The 24,520-nt window shown below is 34.1% G+C and overlaps 1 long non-coding RNA gene across 1 annotated transcript; it reads left to right on the forward strand.

The window, feature by feature from the left end:
- The first annotated feature begins 6,181 nt into the window (after positions 1-6,181).
- On the forward strand, positions 6,182-10,783 carry LOC150037133 (uncharacterized). Its single transcript, XR_016528167.1, has 2 exons — positions 6,182-6,486; positions 10,371-10,783. It is a non-coding gene; the product is annotated as an uncharacterized LOC150037133 (long non-coding RNA).
- Positions 10,784-24,520: the final 13,737 nt, after the last annotated feature.

Below are 24,520 nucleotides of genomic sequence, written 5' to 3' on the forward strand. Positions count from 1 at the left end.
ACTTCCATTGTATAAATATAAAGATGAAGTACAAAATAACAATGCAAGAATAGAATAAAGAGCCTGGTAGCAATCTTTTGCTTCCCAGGCTTTTACACTGTCTTTTCTACTCATGTTCAAAAGATGATCTCGCTCTCGCGACGGTCGGCTTGCTCTCTACTTCTACGCCTCCGGATTATCTCTTGAGTTGCCCTGAGCGCCCTTTCGGCGTCTCTACTCTTCCCTTGCTCCGCCTTAAAAATAAAAGAAAACTATGGACAAGGAAAAAGCTCATAAATTGATAAACAGGTGAATTCGTTAACTGGTGGAACCCCTTTTCTAAAGAATACCTCTGGTATATATAGAACTTCGGGGTGAATGCGACTTCTCTCTTATGATTGCATAGATGGGATGACTTTAATTCCCTGAATGATGAACCGAATATTTGTCACCGAAAAGTTGAATGTACTTGTTATCGTTAGCAGCTGTCAGCTTAATTCAGATTCGACCGTCATCAGCTTTCTGTCCCATCGTGATTAATTATAGCTTTCACCTAGATGCGCCCACCAAGTTGTGCTGACTCTTATGCGGCAATCCTTCTTGAGCAGATGTTTGTGAACATAAATCACCGCAAAGCCTTGCAGTAATGCTACACTCGACCAATGTTCCTGTGATCGCTCTTTCTGCCTTGCGTCAACGCATATTCTGCATAAAAATACAAAAATCAACTGTTTCTATGCGATGAACGCTTGCGACCGCAATGTTGTAAACTTAATACTTTTGGACGCAATTTAACATATTTTATCAACGCAAGCCAGCATTGTTTAGGAACTTAGCACTATGATAACGTGCATTTCTTCCTATTAATAGGGACATGCAGCCAAGGATATAAATAGGCAGCTGAAAAAGGATATCGATTTGCCAAAACTATTTGTGCAAAGGGGGAAATTTTGTGGCCAAAACTCAAAGGAACCAGTGAAGAAGAAGACCAAAGGCTGCCATGTTGAGATTCAACCAAGAAAATACTGAAACTTGAAGAAAAGTCAAGGTTGGTCTAAGTTTTGGAGCAGTCAGAGCAAACTGTGGATTTTGAGAGATTTTAGATTTTTGGGAAGAAAATAGAAGCCAAAATTTGGAGGTAAGCTTATTATATGTTGTTTAAAATTTTTGTGAAAAAAAATTGGATTAATTTGGATTGAAATTGATGAATTAAGTATTGAAAAAGTGATGAAAAATAGGCAGGTTTGAAGGAAGGTTGTTGGCTGAAGGTTGAAGAAGGTAGGCAGGGGAGGTTGTCCTGTCGATGGTGTTAGGAATGTCCTAAAACTCGCAGTTAGTAAACATTAAACATATTCTATTCATAATAAAGGTATCATTGAGACTTTATTCAATAAAAGTGTTATTGAATTATATTTATTTATAAATCCAATAAATAAACCCACAATTATAGGAAGAATACTTAAACTTTATGTAGCGACATAAAAGAGGTCTAGTTTTAGTATATAGCCAAAAAGATCTATAAGTATATGGATAAGGTTGGGAACTTTATCCTCGGGACACTACAGATGCGATGCACTTTGTATTGATACAAACGATGTGATCCCAAAGTCATTCATGTGGAGACATGCGAGTGAGCATATCCTATGCATAAAACATTTGCATAAGACCAGATCACGAAATAGTCACTTTTGTTTATAACAACCACTTACTGTTAAAATAGACTAATTCAAATTGATGACCTAAGGTAACTCGATCTTAATCCTGAGCTAACTATGAACTTCTATTTATTCGGAATTATCCTTTAATCTACATAGGTGAGAATGGTTCAACATCATCATTCAATAAGCCTCCCATTTTAGAGGTAAGACCGGATAGATAGTTGGGGACATAGTCCTACGAGAAGGAATTCACTCCTACTTGTCTTAGAATTAACAGATAGGTCGTTCCTTTAAGTACTGACTTGTGGTCTTGAACAAAGAAGCCCTGCCCTCTCATGATAGAGAGAGAATTGGTTTATTGGTGGGACCATAAACCAATTGTTCAAAAGAGGATCGGTGGAGACTTAAGGAGCAAGATGTATTACAGGGATAAAACAATAATTTTGACCTAGCTGTAAATACGAATGACATGTGAAGAATCGACTTACTGATTATGGTTAAATCAAGTTGACAAAAAATATATTTACATGTAGGAGAGTGCAACTACTGAGTTATAATGATATGTCTCGATAGTTAACGAATATTAATTAATTCGGTTTAAAGAGTTTAGAAAATTAATCTAAAATCATTGGAGCTCATGATCTGTAGGTCTATTAGGTTCTTCTACTAGCTCGTAAAAGTATTAAACCTTATATTAGAATATTAAGTGAATTGGAATATTCAAATTCAAATTAGGGTTTGAATAATTATATTCAATGTAATTAATGTTTAAATTTATTTAAATTTAAATGTATTTGGAGAGTTCAATATATTTAAATAACGATTTAAATATTGATTACATGAATAGGGATTCATGTTTAAATTAGGTGTTTCTATCAGTTTAATATTTGCTAAATTATTATTATTTAATTAATTAAATTAATTATTGAATTAAATCAATTCCAAATTTTAAAATTCAATTTACATTATGTTGAATTTAATTAGGTTTAAGAATAAATTAAAATTTGAAATTTGATTGTTAGTGGTTTTTTTCCAAAAAATCAAATTCATAGTGAATTTACCTAAAATTAAACACCTAGACCACTAAATTTAGTGTTATTTGAAGTGTCAAATAGCTAACTAATTAGTTTTTGCATGCTTAATTTGATTAAATACCTAAGATTTCATTAGAATTAATAGGATGCAATTTGAATTTTTGAGAAAATTTATGTGGAAAAATAGTTTTCTGTCAAACCCTCCAAACCAATCTAAATCCCCTTTCAGTTGGAGTTCCACCATTCAATCCAAGGCCTAGATTAGTAGAGAAGACTCTTTTGGTAGTCTACTTCAAGAATTAAAGGTCAACTTCGTGGAGATCGCAAGGAACAAATGGAAATCATTAAAGGTATTCAAACTGAAACCCTACTATTGGAAACTTTGAGTTTGCATGCTTGTTACTCAAATTAATGGAATTAGAGTGTCGTGTTATTGATAACGGACAGAAATGCACGTTACTATAGTGCTAAATTATAAAACAATGCAGGTTTGCATTGAAAAAATATATAAAATTGCGTCCAAAAAGCATTAAGTTCACAACATTGTAGTCACGTTTGTCCAGTGCATGAAAATAGTAAACTTGTGTATTTTTGTGCAGAATATGCGTTGACGCTAGGCGAAAAATGTGATCACAAGAAATCAACGATCGAGCGTAGCATTACTGCAAGGCTTTGCGGTGATTTGCGTTTGCAAATTTCTGCCAAAGGAGGTTGCGCATAGAGCCGGCGCAACTTGGTGGGCGCATCTGGGTGAAAAGCATAAGAAATCACGATGGGACAGAAATCTAATGATGGTCGAATCTGAATTAAGTTGACAAGCAGCTAAGGAACTATTGTATCAAGTACATTCAACTTTTCATTGACAAATATTCGACGCATTAGATAGAGAATTAATGTCATCCCATCAGTGCAATCATAAGAGAGAAGAAGCCTTTCACCCCGAAGCTCTATAAATACCGAAGGCAACCTTCAGTGAATGGGTTCGTCGAGTTCGATAGTTAGATAATTTTCTCCATAGTTAGAAGCAGCCTGTTCTTAGTTTTTCTTTTATTTTATAAGGCAGAAGCGAGAGAAGTGAGATTGTACCGAGAGATCGTTCTGGTGAACTTGGAAAAGTGTCGGAAGCGTTAAGATCAGAGAGAGGGCCAATCCCTACGGAAGCAGGAATATCTTTTGAATATAATAGAGTTAACAGTGTAAAAGCCTTGGGAAGCAAGGTATTGCTACCAGACTCTCTATCCTTATCTTTCATTATCATTTTGTACTTTGAACTTATCTATAGAAATGGAATTTACTTCTTTATATCTATTCACTCTCTATTTATTACGCATGAGTAGCTAAATCTGTCGAATGGGTTAAGAAGCACTTAGCTAGCATAACTGGGGATCTTCATTCTATGCGATTATCTTGTATTATGTATGCGTCATTCGTCCATTAGAGATACTCGGGAGGGTAGTCTAAGGATAGAATCTAAGCTTGGAAAAGTCAGGTTAGAATCTCGGCTCGGGAGAGTCAGATTAGAATGCATAATCAAGAGATAAGAGCTTAGGAATAAGCACTGTTACTATTAACGCATGCATGCATCCAAGAGATAGGTTATGATTGTATGCGGCCACCTTGTCTTTGTATGCATCTTGCATCATTGCATAGGCAAAAAGTAGAGACTTAGAAATAATCTCTATGGACATTATCCCATTCATCGCATGTGTTCTAGAATTAGGAGTTACCGCAGTTGCATTGGAAAATGATTTGCTGTCGCATGGGTGTAGCGTGATCGCATAGTTTGAACGCATTCTCGGGAAACGTTAGCTAAAGACCTTCTCAACCCGTTCCTCCATACTAAGTGTATCTACCGCATAATCAATCTTTTTCTCAAATCCGCTGCATACTTTTTATATCGCAAACAACAAACCAACCAATCATTGATTTACTTGTTACCGCAAAGTCTTCTTAAAAATTATCACCGCATATTGTTTTCCTTAGTCCCTAAGTTCGACCCTGGACTTACCAGGAAACTCAGTAAGATTTATACTTAATTTTGCTGAGAAAACTTGTTGCACAATGCATTTCCATCACTACAATTCCTTTCATAAATTCACCGCATTAAATAACGCATCAGTTATGCATGTTCACTCTATCAAGTGAGCATGCTTGTTTTTGCTAGTCTGTCTTGTGATCAATAGCACGCCCATCACATATTGTCTTAGAGAACTGCCTGCTTAACGCCCATCAATGTACCCGACACCTGATCCACACCTTGATGTCTTGTGCGTGAGTTACCTCCCAGCCTTGCATGTCTAATGCTCAGTGTGTGTCTCGGCACCAGCCTTGCCATGCACCCAGCCTTTCTATGCATTCAACCTTGCCATGCGCTCAACTGCCATCAATTTTGCCTTGCATTGGTTTGATGATGTTGTTGCTTAATTGAAGGCCAGTTGGAATTAGTTGGTCTTGGAGTAGGAAAGTTGGTGGAATTAGAGGTTCAAAAAGGAGCTAGACTTATTGCAGTGGTTTTATTTTCAAGTGTTTCAAATTATGAAATATATACTTATGATATTATATATTTGAATAAGTATGTTTATTGAAAAAATTCAAGCATGATCTATTTCGATGAGTTTTGAATACTTGATTTAGATAAGCATGACTTATTTAAAGGTTATAAGGAGCTTATGATATTTTTATGATTTAATTGTAGATTTGGAAAAAGTACATTTCAAACCATTGGATTATGTACTTGGAAAAATGTCAACATACTTGGTGGACGTCTGGCGAGAATTGTCAGCATGTTCTGACTGGAATGGTCAGCTTACTGAAGTATGTCTAGCAATAACTACATGGGTAAAACGGTAATTTGACCAAGTTGTAGTTACAAGCAATTTTTGAAAGGTTAACTTACTATTGATTGATTATATTCATGGACACATAAATATATCTACAGTGCAAAGAGTGCAACTGTCGATCTTTAGTGGAGTGGCCGACAGTTAATGAAGGTTGATTAATTAAATTAAAGAGTTTAATTAATTAATCTCGTATAGTTGAAACGTTTAATCTATAGGTCCATAAGGTCCCCTTGCTAGCTCAATAAAGATTAAACAAGAATCAAATAATTTTGGATTGATTCGAATTGTTCAAATTAATTAAAGGAAATTAATTGTATGAGATGCAATTAATATAATATATATGGATGTATTATACTTTAAAGTTTGATGAGAGAGATAAATATTTGAAAATAATTCAAATATCAATTATATGAATGAGCTTAATATAAATACTATAGGCTAAAATTTAATATGAATATGATTCATATTAAAACTATAGGTTATGTGAGCGAATATCTTTCGAATATGATTCAAATTACATTAAATATATGATATTTAATTTATTAGTTAGTTAATTATTAATTCAACTATATGTTACATATGGTTTAATTAACATTATTAATTTAATTATATTAGATTGGGTTTAATATTAAATGATATTTATAATAACTCCCATACGTTATGGTTGGAGGTTCTTCTCAATAATAATTTCCCTCTCCCTCTCATATAACCAGAGTCTTCTTCTTCAGATAATACAGTGTGTGTTTTTCTCTGTAACATTCTTCTTCCAAGAATACTCTCACGAAAAATCAATTCTCTCACCAAAATTAAAAGAAGAGCATACAACTTTTTCTTGATTTCTTACCTTAAGAATAGCAAGGAAGACTTTGGTGGTGGTGTCCAATGTTGGAGGTTTTCTATCTTGCTGTGTTCGCGAAGAAGAGTAGTGTTCGTGATCTTCGGAGAGGAGTACGTGAAGAACGTTTATCTTCAAGGGTAAAGTTTCTATTTTTCCCTTTCCTCTCTGTATTTATATTTAGACACATGCTTATGCGTTTATCCTTATTCTATATTTTCTCTTTTTTTAAAGTTTCTTTCTAAATGAATTCACTAACACAAAGGCGACCACTCACTTCTACATTGGGATTCGATCCCTTCAAGGAGTTTATTGATAGATCAAACACTTGGTCACATAATCTGTAATTTCTCATTCATGCCAGACCATGAATAATCCTTCTTCAGAGTTCGGTACATTTTCGTACTTTCTGGGTTCATTGCATACACAGAGTTATGTGCTTCTTCCATAATCTCTCTCTTCAACCCGTATTGTTTGGAACACACGACCGACTATACCTTATTAAAGCACCATCACTTTTCAAGGTATAATTTGTTTGTTGTTCTAGTCTCACATCATCTATTAGCTTCCTTAGGGTTGCACTTGCGCTTAGGCTTTAATAACCTTATCAGTCGGGGTAGATCTTACTTGAAAATGTGCAAACAATCCTCCCAGCCTATACATTGACACTACTATATTGCAACTCTTCAATTCACTTACTAGAGATGTGTCCATTGCATTAAGTGAGGCTTTAGAATGGGTAGACTTCCTTTTTAATGAGTCAGCTACTACATTTTCTTTCTCTGGATGGTATTCTATTATACAATCATAATCTTTGATCAATTCTAGCCACCTTCTCTGTCTCATGTTCAACTCCTTCTGATCAAATATACACTTCAGACTTTTGTGATCGGTGTATATGTCACATTTCTCAGCAAACAGGTAATGTTGCCAGATCTTCCATGCTAGAATAACAACCCCTAATTCCAGATCATGGGTCGGGTTGTTGTGTTCATGCGTTTTCAATTGTTTTGAGGCATACACCATTATCTTCTTCTTTTACATCAAAACAAAACCTAACCCTGGTGTGAGGTGTCACAATAAATTTCAAACTCCACCCAGATGCTTGAAGTGTAAGTATCAGAGTTGTTACTAGTCTCTTCTTCAATTTCTGAAAACTTTATTTGCAAGCTTCTATCCATACAAAGTTTGAGTTTTTCTTGGTTAGGTGGGTCAATGGAAGCGCCAGCTTTGAGAATCTTTCCATAAAGCGTCGGTAATAACCTACCAACCTAAGAAAACTTCAAACTGCTAAACATGTCATGGGTCGTTCCCATTCAACTACTGCTTTTAGCTTTTATGGATCAACACATATACCTTCAACAAACACTACATGGCCTAGAAATTTTACCCAGTCTAATCAAAATTCACATTTACTGAATTTGGCATATAATTTTTCGATCTCAGAGTGTTTGCAAAACTGTTCTAAGATGCTCCCTGTGTTTTTCCTAGTTCTCAGAGTAGACCTGTATATCATCAATAAATGCAATAACAAACTGGTCCAAATGTGGATGCAAAATACACAATTCATGAGATCCATGAATGCAACCGAGGCATTAGTTAACCCGAAAGACATCACCAAGAACTCATTATGCCTATATCCCGTTCTGAAAATAGTCTTAGTTATATCTGCTTCCTTAATCTTCAACTGATGGTATTCTGACTGCATACCAATCTTAGAAAATACTAAAGCACCCTTAAGCTGATCAAAGAGATCATTAATATGTGGCAAAGTGTACTGATTATGTATTGTTACCTTATTCAGCTAGCGATAATCTATACATAATTGGTACCATCCTTTTTTTTTCCACAAATAGAACTGGCGCACCCTATGGGGATACACTTGGTTGGATGTGCCCCTTATCCACTTGCTTCTACAGTTGGGTCTTCAATTCCTTTAGTTATTTAGATGACATTCTGTATTGAGCTTGTGAGATTGATGCTATTTCAGGCATCAAGTTGATCGAAAATTCAATTTCTCCATCAGATGGTAAACCAGACAGTTCTTTTAGGAATACATCTAAAAATTCTTGTACTACCCATACTTCTAGCTTCAACTTGCTAACCCAAGTATCCATGACATGAGTCAGATATGCTGTACAATCTTTTCTCAACATTTTACTAGCCTTTAATGCAGAAATAATACAAGTCAGAAGGATTTTCCTGTCATCTCTAAAAATAATCTCAGTTTCTCCAAGTTGTTCGAACACAACCACTTTTTTGATGACAGTCTACTGAGGCATGATATTTACACAGAAAATCCATTTAAAAAATAACATCCAGCTCTTATACGTTTAATGGTACTAGTAGTTAATTCTGTACCATTAATTTGCACCATACAATTTCGGTAAACAGTCTTGAAAACAAGAGTTTTGCCCACAAGTGTGCCGGTCAACAATTCTCCAGGTAATAAATCTACCCTTTTATCAATTTCCATAGCGAAAGTGGTAGAAACAAAGGAACGTGTTGCACCAAGATCTATTAGAACATGTGCAAATTTATTAAAAATTAAATAGCATACATGTCATCAGGCGCTTCTTCAGCTTCTTGTTGTGTCACAACAAAAAAATTTCCTTGAGAATGAGGTCGACCAGCTGGTCCTTTTTATTTTGCTCCACTTGAACCTTCAACATTTATCCTTGCAGGCTTTGGTGGTTGGTTCACTATATGTAAAATAGTTACTTGTTCTATGTTGTCCTCTTGCATCAACCAAAGACATTTTCTCTGTAGTGGCCAACCTGACCATAATCGAAGTAGACATTGGCTCCACTTCGACACTGACCCCACTGGTATTTATTACATGACAGACATGAAGGTTTTTGGTCGATACTGGCTGTAGATTCTCTAGGCTGATTGATTCGTGATTTTCCAGATGACTTTGCGGGACGACTGAAATCGCTCGATCCTGGAATCCTTTCACCTAATTTCGAACCATTGTATCTCGATTTAAAGTTTCCTTTGCTAACACCTTGTGCAAATTTCCTATTTCTTCCTTTATCTGTCTCAGTAGAATTTGATGGTTTGGAAGCTTCTCTTCCTTGTTCCTTTTCTGCCAGGCTCTTTTCTACTCCTACAGCTGTTTCTACCAGCCTAGAAAATTCGCTCCACCTACATTAGCTGTCATCGGAGTACCTATTTCCTCCCACATTCCTTCCTCAAATTGCCTACATCGGTCTACTTCATCAACAATTACTATAGTAGAATACTTGGATAGTTTGGTATATTTCTGTTCATACTCTGCCACCATCCAAGTTCCCTGAACAAGTTTCAGGAACTCATTCAGTTTTGCATCATGGAATGATCGAGGATAATATTTGTCGTAAAAAACCTTCTTGTATTCTTTCCAGCTGGATTTTTCATCATCTGTTAGTCTATTCTTAACTATCGTCACCAATCTTTTGCTCTTTTCTGGAATAAGAAAGTGGCAAGTTCCACTTTTCGGTCTTCAAGGATCTCATTACTCTGAAAAAATTTTCTATCACATTCAACCAGACCTCAGCATCAGCAGGATCTGTTGTTCCTGTGAATGTTATAGCTCCTAGAGCCTTCAGACGCTCTATTTCGTATTTTTTTCGGGGTCTTTTCGCACTGCCTCTTTCCTACTAATCTTTGGGCAAATCTATTTAATAGTTGTTCTTCTACATCTACCCTATTTTGAGGATTGCTTGATTCAGCCTCAAACTTTTCATTCCCCACCATAGGCTCTCTGGTAGCATCATGAGTTCTTAGTGTAGGTTGCCTACGAAGTTTATCACATTGATGCATGATTCCTATAATGCATTTATATTAGTTACATTTTACATAAACAAATGTTCTAATTTACGAATGCGGGACCATTCTTTGATACCAAATTGTTGGAGTCGAATTCTTCAGTGGAAGTGTGTAAACACATGTGTTAGTGAAATTCATTTTGGAAAATCCAGAAGAACAGAGAAACATACAAAAAAAAACATGATAAACATATTCACATAAGCATGCTTTTCAGGAGAAGAGAGGACTTACCATTGAAGACCTTCTTCAATGATTTCCTCTGCACAAACTCTTCCATGAGCAAAACGATCTCTGGACACCACCACTTGGGCTTCCTTATTATTCTTCAGCAAGAATCGAGATGGTGGGATCTCATCTTTGGAGAAGAGAAGAGCAACTTCGCAGAAGGAATTTCTTTCTAAAAAGTTCTTTTCAGAGAGAGAGATCTTTGTTATGTAGAGAGAAAAAATGCAGAGAGTATTCTTCGCCAAAAACAAGTATGATCTATGTTTCTTCTATGTAACTTAACAATTAAACTAGAGAGATAGGGAGTTAACTAGTGAAGTTATAACTCCCCGCGAACATATGTTAGATAACTCCCATTTTATTCAAATTGAATTTATATATTAAACCTAATTTAATATATAACTTAATTAATTAACATTTACTTAATTAATCAATAAATTAAATATATACATATTTAACTTAAATTATATTTGAATCATATTCAAATATAATCATCTCTTATAACCTATAGTTTAAATATGAATCTCATTCATATTAATTTAACCTATAATTTCTATATGAATCTCATTCATATATTTAATATTTGAATCTTATTAAAATATATATCTCTCATGTAACCAATAGTTTTAATATGAATCTCATTCATATAATTAATATTTGAATCTTATTCAAATATTTGTCTCTCTCATTAAACAAAGTATAATTTTGAATCTCATTCAAAATTAACTTTATATCATAATGTATCTATATACATTATATTAGTTGTATCTAATACAATTAATTTTCTTATTTAATTTGAACCATTCAAATTAATCCAAAATTAGATGATTCTTATTTTTACCCTTAGTGAGCTAGCAAGGGAACCTAATGAACCAATATATTATAAGCTCCATTGGTACGAGATTATTAATTAAACTCTTAGTTAAATTAATCAACATTCATTAACTGCAGATCCCTCCAATAAAGACCCACAACTGCACTCTTCGCACTATAAATATATTTATGTGTCCATGGATATAATTAACTAAAAGTAAGTAAACCCTTCACGAATTGTACGTAATTATAATAGGGTTAAATTATCGTTTTCCTCCTGTAATTACATCTAATGCCTTAAGCTCAACTGTTCTTCTAATAAAAAAAACTTGTTCATGGTCCTACCATAAACAAAACCCTCTCGGGCTAGTGAGAGAGAGTGATCTCATTGTTTAAGACCCATAATCAGTATATAAGGGAAAAATTCATCTACTTACCCCAAAACTAGGAGGGAGCGAAATGGTAGGCCAGACCAAATAATTTAACCGTATCCATCATAACAATCTACTAGTCTTATTTATATTTTAATAAGATTCAAATATTAAATATATGAATGAGATTCATATAAAATTAATATTTGAATCTTATTAAAATATATATCTCTCATGTAACCAATAGTTTTAATATGAATCTCATTCATATAATTAATATTTGAATCTTATTCAAATATTTGTCTCTCTCATTAAACAAAGTATAATTTTGAATCTCATTCAAAATTAACTTTATATCATAATGTATCTATATACATTATATTAGTTGTATCTAATACAATTAATTTTCTTATTTAATTTGAACCATTCAAATTAATCCAAAATTAGATGATTCTTATTTTTACCCTTAGTGAGCTAGCAAGGGAACCTAATGAACCAATATATTATAAGCTCCATTGGTACGAGATTATTAATTAAACTCTTAGTTAAATTAATCAACATTCATTAACTGCAGATCCCTCCAATAAAGACCCACAACTGCACTCTTCGCACTATAAATATATTTATGTGTCCATGGATATAATTAACTAAAAGTAAGTAAACCCTTCACGAATTGTACGTAATTATAATAGGGTTAAATTATCGTTTTCCTCCTGTAATTACAGCTAATGCCTTAAGCTCAACTGTTCTTCTAATAAAAAAAACTTGTTCATGGTCCTACCATAAACAAAACCCTCTCGGGCTAGTGAGAGAGAGTGACCTCATTGTTTAAGACCCATAATCAGTATATAAGGGAAAAATTCATCTACTTACCCCAAAACTAGGAGGGAGCGAAATGGTAGGCCAGACCAAATAATTTAACCGTATCCATCATAACAATCTACTAGTCTTATTTATATTTTAATAAGATTCAAATATTAAATATATGAATGAGATTCATATAAAATTAATATTTGAATCTTATTAAAATATATATCTCTCATGTAACCAATAGTTTTAATATGAATCTCATTCATATAATTAATATTTGAATCTTATTCAAATATTTGTCTCTCTCATTAAACAAAGTATAATTTTGAATCTCATTCAAAATTAACTTTATATCATAATGTATCTATATACATTATATTAGTTGTATCTAATACAATTAATTTTCTTATTTAATTTGAACCATTCAAATTAATCCAAAATTAGATGATTCTTATTTTTACCCTTAGTGAGCTAGCAAGGGAACCTAATGAACCAATATATTATAAGCTCCATTGGTACGAGATTATTAATTAAACTCTTAGTTAAATTAATCAACATTCATTAACTGCAGATCCCTCCAATAAAGACCCACAACTGCACTCTTCGCACTATAAATATATTTATGTGTCCATGGATATAATTAACTAAAAGTAAGTAAACCCTTCACGAATTGTACGTAATTATAATAGGGTTAAATTATCGTTTTCCTCCTGTAATTACAGCTAATGCCTTAAGCTCAACTGTTCTTCTAATAAAAAAAACTTGTTCATGGTCCTACCATAAACAAAACCCTCTCGGGCTAGTGAGAGAGAGTGACCTCATTGTTTAAGACCCATAATCAGTATATAAGGGAAAAATTCATCTACTTACCCCAAAACCAGACCAAATAATTTAACCGTATCCATCATAACAATCTACTAGTCTTATTTATATTTTAATAAGATTCAAATATTAAATATATGAATGAGATTCATATAAAATTAATATTTGAATCTTATTAAAATATATATCTCTCATGTAACCAATAGTTTTAATATGAATCTCATTCATATAATTAATATTTGAATCTTATTCAAATATTTGTCTCTCTCATTAAACAAAGTATAATTTTGAATCTCATTCAAAATTAACTTTATATCATAATGTATCTATATACATTATATTAGTTGTATCTAATACAATTAATTTTCTTATTTAATTTGAACCATTCAAATTAATCCAAAATTAGATGATTCTTATTTTTACCCTTAGTGAGCTAGCAAGGGAACCTAATGAACCAATATATTATAAGCTCCATTGGTACGAGATTATTAATTAAACTCTTAGTTAAATTAATCAACATTCATTAACTGCAGATCCCTCCAATAAAGACCCACAACTGCACTCTTCGCACTATAAATATATTTATGTGTCCATGGATATAATTAACTAAAAGTAAGTAAACCCTTCACGAATTGTACGTAATTATAATAGGGTTAAATTATCGTTTTCCTCCTGTAATTACAGCTAATGCCTTAAGCTCAACTGTTCTTCTAATAAAAAAAACTTGTTCATGGTCCTACCATAAACAAAACCCTCTCGGGCTAGTGAGAGAGAGTGACCTCATTGTTTAAGACCCATAATCAGTATATAAGGGAAAAATTCATCTACTTACCCCAAAACTAGGAGGGAGCGAAATGGTAGGCCAGACCAAATAATTTAACCGTATCCATCATAACAATCTACTAGTCTTAGTGGCAAGATAGGGTCGAACACAAGGAGCCTTATAATTTTTTTTATTAAAGCGTTTTCAACTCGAGGGTAACCGAAGGGGGTTTTGAGAATTTTTTAGAAGCAAGAAATATAAGTGTATAAAATAAAATAAAAATGTTAAAATTCAATTTGAGAAAAACTAGCTTGGGTTGTGATGGAATTCACCTATTCAATGTGTTTGATCATAGAATTCTCATTACTAGAGTCATGCAATTAACTATACCTGACCAAATTAATTGAAACAACCAATTGATCTGACCTAAACTAATTAGCCCAATTTAAATCAATGAACAACATGCGAATCTAAATTGACTTAACTGCATTAAGAACTAGGGCAAAATTATGTTGAATATTTAACAAGGAACAACCTTAATTAAATATTCAGTCAAATCGATCCTAAAGAGGTTAGAACAATGCTCATATAAGTGATTTAAAAGCTACCTTAACCTATTGTCTCTAATTGATTACCAAAATATTAAATGTCACATATCCAATGCCAATAAAAAACGGTGATAGCATAAAAAATGGGTTATCTTCCTCTCCTTAATTCAGGATCGTTAAACTAGTTAATGAGTTTAATTGATGTTTTTATAGGACTCGAGTATACAAGAGGTTGAATAAGGAATTTGGTGCAAAAAGACGATAAAAGAGCCAAGTTGGGAGCTAAATTGCATAAAGAGGGAAAGAAGACCGAGAAACCACCAATTTGCCCCTAGTTGGAGCATTGAGCAACGCTTAAAGGCAGTAGCTTAAATTTTCGTGGAAACAGGGGAGTGTTGCAACCTACATGTAGCATTACAACGCTATAAACCTTGAACAGAGGCGTGCACGTTGTCTATCGTAGTGTTGCAACGCTACGTGCAGCGTTGCAACACTGCGACTCCTGCTATATAATGCAATTTTGGCCGATGTGTTAGGGGATCACGCCGTTTTTCCATTTTTTTACTCGCTTTTATTCTCCTCTCGACTGTAAACTATAACTTCTTGCCATTTTCATCATCGTAGAGCTTGACTATTGTCATTTTGGAGTATGATTTGTGGCTAATTGGTAAGTGCTTAGCTTGAGTTATGTAGTTTATTTCCATTCCTTCTTCATACTTGAGACTTGAGCTGTATTTGTAAGAGTTAAACAACATGCAGCGGAAATAACAAGGATTCATAAGCATTCTAATTCACTAATTTTGGCAAAAACTAAAGCATGCTCTTCATAAAAAATGGATTTTTCAGAACATACCTTTGATGAACTCTCCAAGAAAAACATTTGTTCAGCCGATGTCTTCACTTGATATCAACGTGAACCACCTCAAAACTTTCCCTATTATGCTCTTGGAGCTTTAGGCAAAGTTGTGGGACTCAAGAATAGCTTGAAGATGTTATGCCCTTGGAACCTTAGGCAGAGTTGTGAGGCCTCTTGTTCAAGACCTAGAATTAGCACTTGAAGGGAACAACCACTCTACTAACCCTAATCGGGTAGGAGAGAATTCCCTCTTGCACCCTATGTTCCCAGCTATTCATCTGGTCTTATCCCCAAAATGGTAAGCTTATTGAGCAGAGGCAATTGGTCTACTCTCACTGTTTGCAGATCAAAGGATAATCCCGAACAAACAGGAGTTGATAGTTATCTCAAGATTAAGGTTAAGTTACCTAAGCCATGATATAAATTTAACCGTTGAACCATTGCATGTACCTAATGAACCAATTACAAGAAGCAAGGCAAAGAAGATTCAAGAGGCATTCACACTACATCTTCAAAAACTAGCAAATTCACAAGAACCGACAAATAATTTTGAGACCAAAGTTTTATATAATGTTAGTTCAATGAGTCAAGAAGAGAATGGCATGAAGATGGTATGGGGAAAGTTCTACAGTTTGGAAGATGACATGGTGGTCAAAAAAAGTGTATAGATTTTGTGAAGAAAATGTTGTCAAGTGTGCACTACATGGGGAAATGTGATGTCAAACCTTGTCAAACGTGCATATCTACTTTGCCACCTTCTAGAGGAGATATTTAAGACAATATGAAGACTTTCTACATTCCTAGTTTTGCATTTGGACTTATAATTTAATATGCAATTAAGTTTCAAGTTTATAGGTGTTATTTTCTACAATTTGCAATTAATTGTATTTGAATGACTTTTGAGTTTCTTGCATCCACGATCATTTGGCCTATAAAATGGCTTGTAATGTTCTTCAAAACTCAAATTATCAATAGTAAAAAGCTTGTGCTTATTCAACCCTTTGGTGTTGTCTTTTTCTTTCAAATCTTGTTTTAGATTTGATATTTAAATCAATTCATTGGATTAGTCTTGATCAAACTAATTCTGGAGTGAGTTGTCTTAGGATCTAAGAGTGACCATCATAGATTCTAATTCGATCTAAGTAGTTTTCTTTGTGAGTGTTTGCAAGGATCCTAGAAGGACCTCTAGCTTTGCATCCAACAAACATCGCAGGCGCTTATCATTTGGTATCAGAGCATTTGTTTATCGTTCTTGGCCGACTTTAGAGGTGTTATCTTTACTTTGTTTCAATTTATTTTATTTCATTTTTTTTTTCTCCATAGCAATTGCTCACATCTTGTAACAAGACATACCATAACTTGTCTTCAAAACTTCTTCAAATCAGCTTGGATCTTAAAGAAAAAAAATGAGCAAAAAAAGGAAAAAAAAAAACATTAGCAAAAAAAGAAAAAAAAGAAAAAAAAAAGAGTAGCAAAAAAAAAAAAAGAAATCAAAGATCCAAAGCACATGAAAGTTTCTTGTCATTCATTTGAGAAAAAAAAAATCCAGATTTGTTTTATTTTTAGCCTAAGTTTAGTTACTCTAGTCTTAGTTTGTGAGAGTTGATCTTTTTAAATTGGTGTTTTATCAAACTTTTAGTAAGATTGCACCAAAAATATAAGCCAACCCTTACATCTTTTACCTAGTACCAAAAGCCTACCCTTGAGTGATAAACACGAGTGTTCTTGAGTGAAATTGGTGAGAAGTGTGGTGAGGTCCTTTTATTACTAACTTTAAAATGTCACAGGGTGAAGGAGTACCACAAGTACAAGATACTAACATGGTTATTCTTCAAGCCATTCAAGGCATGATGGAAATGATGAGGGAAGATAGGCAAGAAATAAGGGCACAATAACAAAGAGTCTTACAAGAAGATGAGAGAGTAATTGACTTAGTTGAACAAGAAAGACAAATTGGAGGAAGAGGAAACATGAGAGGAAAAGGAAGAAATAATATGCACCCTAGACGAGGAGAAAGAATCCATGAAGATAGAGATAGTGGAGTCAAGCTCAAAATTCCACTATTTTGTGGAACGTCGGATGTGGAGGCATACTTGGAATGGGAAAGAAATATAGAACATTTATTTGATTGCAACACATTCAGTGAGAATAAGAAGATGAGACTTGCCATTGCCGAATTCACTAACCATGCGGGAAATTGGTATCAATATCTCAAATCCGAGAGAAGGAGGAAAGAGGAGGATCCCATTGAAACTTGGGAAGAACTTAAAGAAGCCATGAGAAAGAGGTATGTTCCAAAACATTATGAAAGAGATTTGAGAACTAAATTGCAAGTTTTAAGGTAGGGAACAAAAAGTGTAGCTGAATATTATCAAGAAATGGAAACTTTGATAGAAAGAGCAAATATTCAAGAAGAAGAAGAAAACACCATGTCTAGATTCCTTGGAGGTTTAAATCGAGAAATTGCTCATATCCTTGATAGATATCCACAACTATACTTGGAAGATATGTATCATTATGCAATCAAAATTGAAGAACAATTGAGAGAAGAAAAGGAACATTCCAAGAGGTATAATTCTAAAGCTAATACTTTTTCAAATTCTAATGTTTGGAACAAGGATGGTTTTGTGAATAGAGGTGAAGCAAAAGGGAAGTTTGTGGTTCCTAAATGAGTGGAAGCCAGGAGCACCTATACTAAAAGGAATGAGCTTCAAAGGAGGAAAGAGAGAAATCTAGTTCCATTCAATGTTGGAAGTACAAAGGATTTGGGCACATAAGCAAAGATTGTGTCAATAAAAAAGTCATGGTCATAAGAAATGGAATTATTGATTCAGAAGATGAATGTGATGAACAAGGTGGCAGCCTTGAGGAAGAATCCGAAGCCTTTTATAATGAGTACATTGAAGAAGGTAACTCCATATCCTTAGTTGGAAGAAGAGTACTTAATGTACAAATCAAGGAGGAGAAATTTGAAGATCAAAGAGAGAACTTATTTCACACAAGGTGCTTGATTTAAAGAACCCTATGTAGCTTGGTGATTGATATTGGAAGTTGCACAAATGTTGTAAGTAGTTTTCTTGTAAAAAGACTCCAACTCACTACTCGTCCACATCCAAAACCATATAAACTTCAATGGTTAACAAACAAAGGAGAATTGCAGGTAAACTCCCAAGTTCTTATTTCTTTTACTTTGGGAAGATATAAGGATGAGGTTCTTTGCAATGTAGTACCTATGCATGCGGTTGATATGTTATTGGGTCGACCTTGGCAATATGATAGAGAAGTCACATATGATGGTTTGTTGAACAAGTACACATTTAATTTGAATGGGAAGAAGTTTACTTTGCTTCCATTATCTCCATATGAAGTACAATGCGATCAAGTGAAATTAGAAAAGAAAAGAAAAGAATTTGAGGATCAAGAGAGGAGAGAATAAAGTAAGTTAAAGGAGAAGAGCGAAAAAAAAAAAAAAAGAAAAAAGTAAGGGGCAAAAGATGAGTAAAAACCAAGAGAGAAAAAAGAGTGATTTTGAGGAAAAAAGAAAGAGTGTGAGTTTGGTTATGAGAAAGGGGGAAGAGAGGAATATGTTTTCATTCGAAGCACCAAACTTTGTACTTATGTGCAAAGGAATGTATTTAATAACTAAACCTAACTCTAATGATGGTTTGCCTAGTGCTTTTAAATCTCTTTTGCAAGAATTTAATGACATGTTTCCACATGAAGATGCACCTACGGGTCTACCTCCTTTAAGAGGAATTGAGCACAAAATTGACTTCATACCCGGGGCAACGCTTCCAAATATGGCGGCATACAGGACCAATCCAATCGAGGCTAAAGAAATTCAAAGGCAAGTGGAAGAACTCATGGATAAAGGTTATGTTCGAGAAAGCATGAGTCCTTGTTCGATTCCAGTCATTTTAGTGCCCAAGAAAGATGGAACATGGAGGACGTGTGTTGATTGTCGAGCCATCAACAAAATAACGGTAAAGTATCGACATCCTATTCCTAGATTGGACGACATGCTAGATGAATTACATGGTGCAAAATTGTTTTCAAAAATTGATCTTAAAAGTGGTTACCATCAAATTCGAATGCATGTGGGAGATGAGTGGAAAACGGCTTTCAAAACAAAATTTGGTCTTTATGAGTGGCTTGTTATGCCATTTGGTCTTACCAATGCACCAAGTACTTTTATGAGGCTAATGAATCATGTTTTGAGAGAATACATTGGAAAATTTGTTGTGGTATACTTTGATGATATTCTTGTTTACTCTAAAAATTTGAATGAACATATGTTGCATGTCAAGACAATTTTGCTTAAACTTAGAGAAGAAAAGCTTTATGCCAATTTCAAAAAGTGTAGCTTTTGTCTAGACCAAGTCAATTTCTTAGGATTCATTGTTGGAAAGGATGGAGTGAAAGTTGATGAAGAAAAGGTCAAGGCTATTCGAGAGTGGCCAACACCCACCAATGCAACCGAGGTGAGATCTTTTCATGGTTTGGCTAGTTTTTATAGAAGGTTTATTAAGGATTTCAGTAACATAGCCTCACCATTGAATGAACTTATTAAAAAGAATGTGAAATTTGAATGGAAAGAAAAGCAAGAAAATGCATTCAATGAATTGAAAGATAAATTGACTAATGCACCTTGCCTTGCTTTACCTAACTTTGACCAATCTTTTGAAATTGAATGTGATGCAAGTGGGATAGGGATTGGAGCTGTTTTAATGCAAGAAAAGAGGCCAATCATGTTCTTTAGTGAGAAGCTAAATGGAGCACAACTTAGCTACCCCACATATGATAAGGAATTACATGCACTTGTAAGGGCTTTGCAAGTTTGGCAACATTACTTGTGGCCAAAAGAGTTTGTCATCCACACGGATCATGAAAGCTTGAAGCACCTCAAAAGCCAAACAAAGTTGAACAAGAGGCATGCTAAATGGGTAGAGTTCATTGAGACATTTCCATATGTCATTCATTACAAGAAAGGTAAGGATAATGTGGTGGCTGATGCATTATCAAGAAGGTATGCATTGTTTTCTTCCCTTAGTGCAAAAATTCTTGGTTTTAAACACATGATTGATTTGTACAAAGTAGAGACATCTGAATTTCATGATGTGTATATTCAATGTTTAGAAGGGAAAAACGTGCATGATTATATTGTGTTTGATGAAATGCTTTTTAGGAAAGGAAAACTTTGTATTCCTAAGTGTTCCATTCAAGAGTTGCTTGCGAAGGAAGCTCATGAGGGAGGATTGATGGGGCATTTTGGGGAATTTAAAATACATAACATGTTGGCTAAACATTTTTATTGGTTAAAAATGAGAAATGATGTAAATAAAGTGTGCAAACAATGTTTCAAATGTAAGGAGGCTAAGTCTAAGACACAACCACATGGTCTTTACACACCTTTAGATGTTTCTAGTGAACCTTGGGTTGACATTAGCATGGATTTTGTTTTAAAACTAACAAAGACTAGGAGACATCATGATAGCATTTTTGTGGTAGTTGATAGGTTTAGTAAAATGGCACATTTCATACCATGTAATAAAATAGATGATGCAACTAACATAGCTAATCTTTTCTTTAGGGAAGTGTTAGATTGCATGGAATTCCTAAGACCATTGTTAGTGATAGAGATGCAAATTTTTAAGTCATTTTTGGAAAGTTTTGTGGGGTAAGTTGGGAACTAAGCTTTTATTTTCAACAACTTGTCACCCACAAACCGATGGGCAAATTGAGGTGGTTAATAGAACATTGGGAACTTTGCTTAGGTCATTAATGTCTAAAAATCTCAAGTCTTGGGAGGATATTCTACCTTTTGTAGAGTTTGCTTACAATAGAGCAATACATAGAACCACTCATTGTTCACCTTTTGAGGTTGTGTATGGCTTTAATCCATTAAATTCGTTAGATTTGTCATCAAAAGCTTGTCAATAGCAAGAACCAAGGGAGAAAGAAAATGATTTTTAAACCCGGTGATTGGGTTTGGGTACATCTACGAAAGGAAAGATTTCCAGATCAAAGGATGTTTAAACTTCAACCAAGAGGAGATGGTCCATTTCAAGTGATAGAGCGGATCAATGATAATGCCTACAAATTGGATCTTCGAGGTGAGTACAACGTAAGTTCTACTTTCAATGTGGCTGATTTGACTCCTTTTGATGTAGGGAATGAAGACCTTGATTTGAGGACAAATCGTTTTAAAGAAGGGGGGATGATATGAATTCAACCATTGAACCATTGCATGTACCTAAAGGACCAATTACAAGAAGCAAGGCAAAGAAAATTCAAGAGGCATTCACACTACATCTTCAAAAACTAGCAAATTCACAAGAATCGAAAAATAATTTTGAGACCAAAGTTTTATATAATGTTAGTTCAATGAGTCAAGAAGAGAATGACATGATGGCATGGGAAAAGTCCTATAATTTGGAAGATGACATAGTGGTCAAAAAAAGTGTGCAGATTTTGTGAAAAAAATGTTGTCCAGTGTGCACTACATGGGGAAATGTGATGTCAAACCTTGTCAAACGTGCATATCTACTTTGCCACCTTCTAGAGGAGATATTTAAGGCAATTTGAAGACTTTATACATTCCTAGTTTTGCATTTGGACTTATAATTTAGTATGTCATTAAGTTTCAAGTTTCTAGGTGTTATTTTCTACAATTTGCAATTAATTGTATTTGAATGACTTTTGAGTTTCTTGCATCCACGACCATTTGGCCTATAAAATGACTTGTAATGTTCTTCAAAACTCAGATTATCAATAGTAAAAAGCTTGTGCTTATTCAACCCTTTGGTATTATCTTTTTCTTTCAAATCTTGTTTTAGATTTGATATTTAAATCAATTCATTGGATTAGTCTTGATCAAACTAATTCTGGAGTGAGTTGTCTTAGGATCTAAGAGTGACCATCATAGATTCTAAGTTCGATCTAAGTAGCTTTCTTTGTGAGTATTTTCAAAGATCCTAGAAGGACCTCTAGCTTTGCATCCAACAAGCATCGCGGGCGCTTATCAGGTCATCGCTTTAAAATAGTCAGTCTTAAACAGTAAACAGCGTTATAAAGTAAGAGTGATAGATTTTGTGGTTTGATCTTGCAAAAACTCATTTGCACAGGACACCCCCACTCCTCATGTCTCAACATGCAAGAATTAGGATCACTTCGTATGTAGCACTTTACAACACTTTGTAACAATTACAGAGTAGGCCGCATCCATTAGTGTTACCAGAATAAGGTATCCAATCTTATTCATATCCTATAGATCATTTTGACTATTTATTCGAACTTGATCCACTTGTATGTCTCCATATAAAGTTCAAGTACTCATATAATAGTTAAGGGACTTAGGTTTATTGGATTTCTAAAGAATAATATATTCAACAACAACTTTATCGATTTGTCAAAATAAGTTCTAATGTTTACAAACCACGAGTTTTAGGATATAAAACTCAACAGTAATCTTGTTGGGATTATTCTGAATTTTAAAGGTTTCATCTTGAATTCATCTTCAATCTATCTTGCATGGGATAATCTAACAAATTAGCTGTGTTGATATGATTAATTGCTTTTGATTAGCCATAATTAGTAATCGTTAGGTAGTTAATCACCTAGAAGCATTGATTATGTAAGTTTGTGAAGTCAATTTGGGATTCCATTTGATAAGCATTACTTTCTAATCTATATAAATCTCACTCAAATAGTTGGTTAGATGATGGAAATCAATTATTTGGTTTAGCATGACCCTTAAACTTAATGCTTTTATTGGTTAATGGAGGATTCTCACTCAAACTATAAATTAACATGATCTTAAGAACTATCGATTAGGATTAAGCAAGTAGGCAAAGTTCTAATTGGAAAATCTCACACTAATTTTATGATTAAGTCCATGATAGAACTAAAAGGAATGGGATAAACTAGATCAACCTAAGCTAAGTGTTTTGTTTCGTTTGATAAATTTTCACACTAAACTTCACTCAATTCACTCCATGCTTTTGATTTACTCCTCATCATTTTAATTTTCATGCAATTTACGTTAATTATTTTCACAACCCCCTTGGTTACATCCTATAAGTTTCGAGGTTATGAAATCTAAATCAGCTCTCTAAGGATCGACTTTGTACTTCCCTTTCTATATTTAGTAAGGTACAAAAATTAATTTGGTGTGGTACGACCTTGCGCAAAATATTACCAAATTTGGCATCGTTGTCAGGAGCTAACAGATTTCTTAATTTTGAGGCTTATAATTTCTTTCTTGCTAATCCTTTTTCTCTTTTTGATGCATGACCGAGCTCTAAAGGGCTCTAGACTATTATACTTTGCATAAATTTATCAGGAAGAGTGAAGAATCAGAAGAAAGAGAAGACAACAAGCGCAGGTGAAATAAATATTTGTGTTGAAGACACGTCAGAAGAAGAGTCTGAAGAAGTAGGTGTTCCTAAAAATGCACCACCAATGATGGCCGAACTTGAAAAGACACTTAAAGAGCTCGCAACACCTGATTTTACTCAATAGCTCCTTTGCATTGCCCATCTAGAAACAACAGTAACTTTGAATTGAAATCTGGATTAATTCACTTACTCCCTTTCCTTTTCTAGTCTTACAAGATGATAATGAGTAGAAATGCACGTTATCATAGTGCTAAATCCTTAAACAATGTTGGATTGCATTGATAAAATATGTTAAATTACGTCCATTAAACATAAATTCTTTAATATTGTAGTTGCATGTGTCTAATGCATTAGAGCAGTTGATCTTTATATTTTTGTGCAGAATAATGCGTTAATACAATGCAAAGAATTCGATCATAGGAATACATTGGTCAAGCGCAACTTCATCGCAAGACTTTGCGTTGATCGTGCTTGCAAACATTCATCCAAGAAGAATCACCATAACATGGTGGACGCATCCGAACGAAAGGACAATTAAGATCGATGGGACAGAAAGCTGACGGCAGTCGGATCCAAATTAAGTTGACAGCCGATAACGGTCACAAAGTACATCCAGCTTTATCGGTGACAATTATCCAGCGCATCAGTCAGGAATTAAAGTTGTCCCATCTGTATAACTAGGAGAGAGAAGCCACCTTTCACCTTTGATGCCTTATAAATACCAAGTGCATTCTTCAGAGAAAGGGTTTAGCAGTCGATT

Source organism: Benincasa hispida, chromosome 3 (assembly GCF_027475165.1).
Source record: "Benincasa hispida cultivar pf3 chromosome 3, pf3_genome.v1.1, whole genome shotgun sequence".
Classification (NCBI taxonomy): Eukaryota; Viridiplantae; Streptophyta; class Magnoliopsida; order Cucurbitales; family Cucurbitaceae; genus Benincasa; species Benincasa hispida.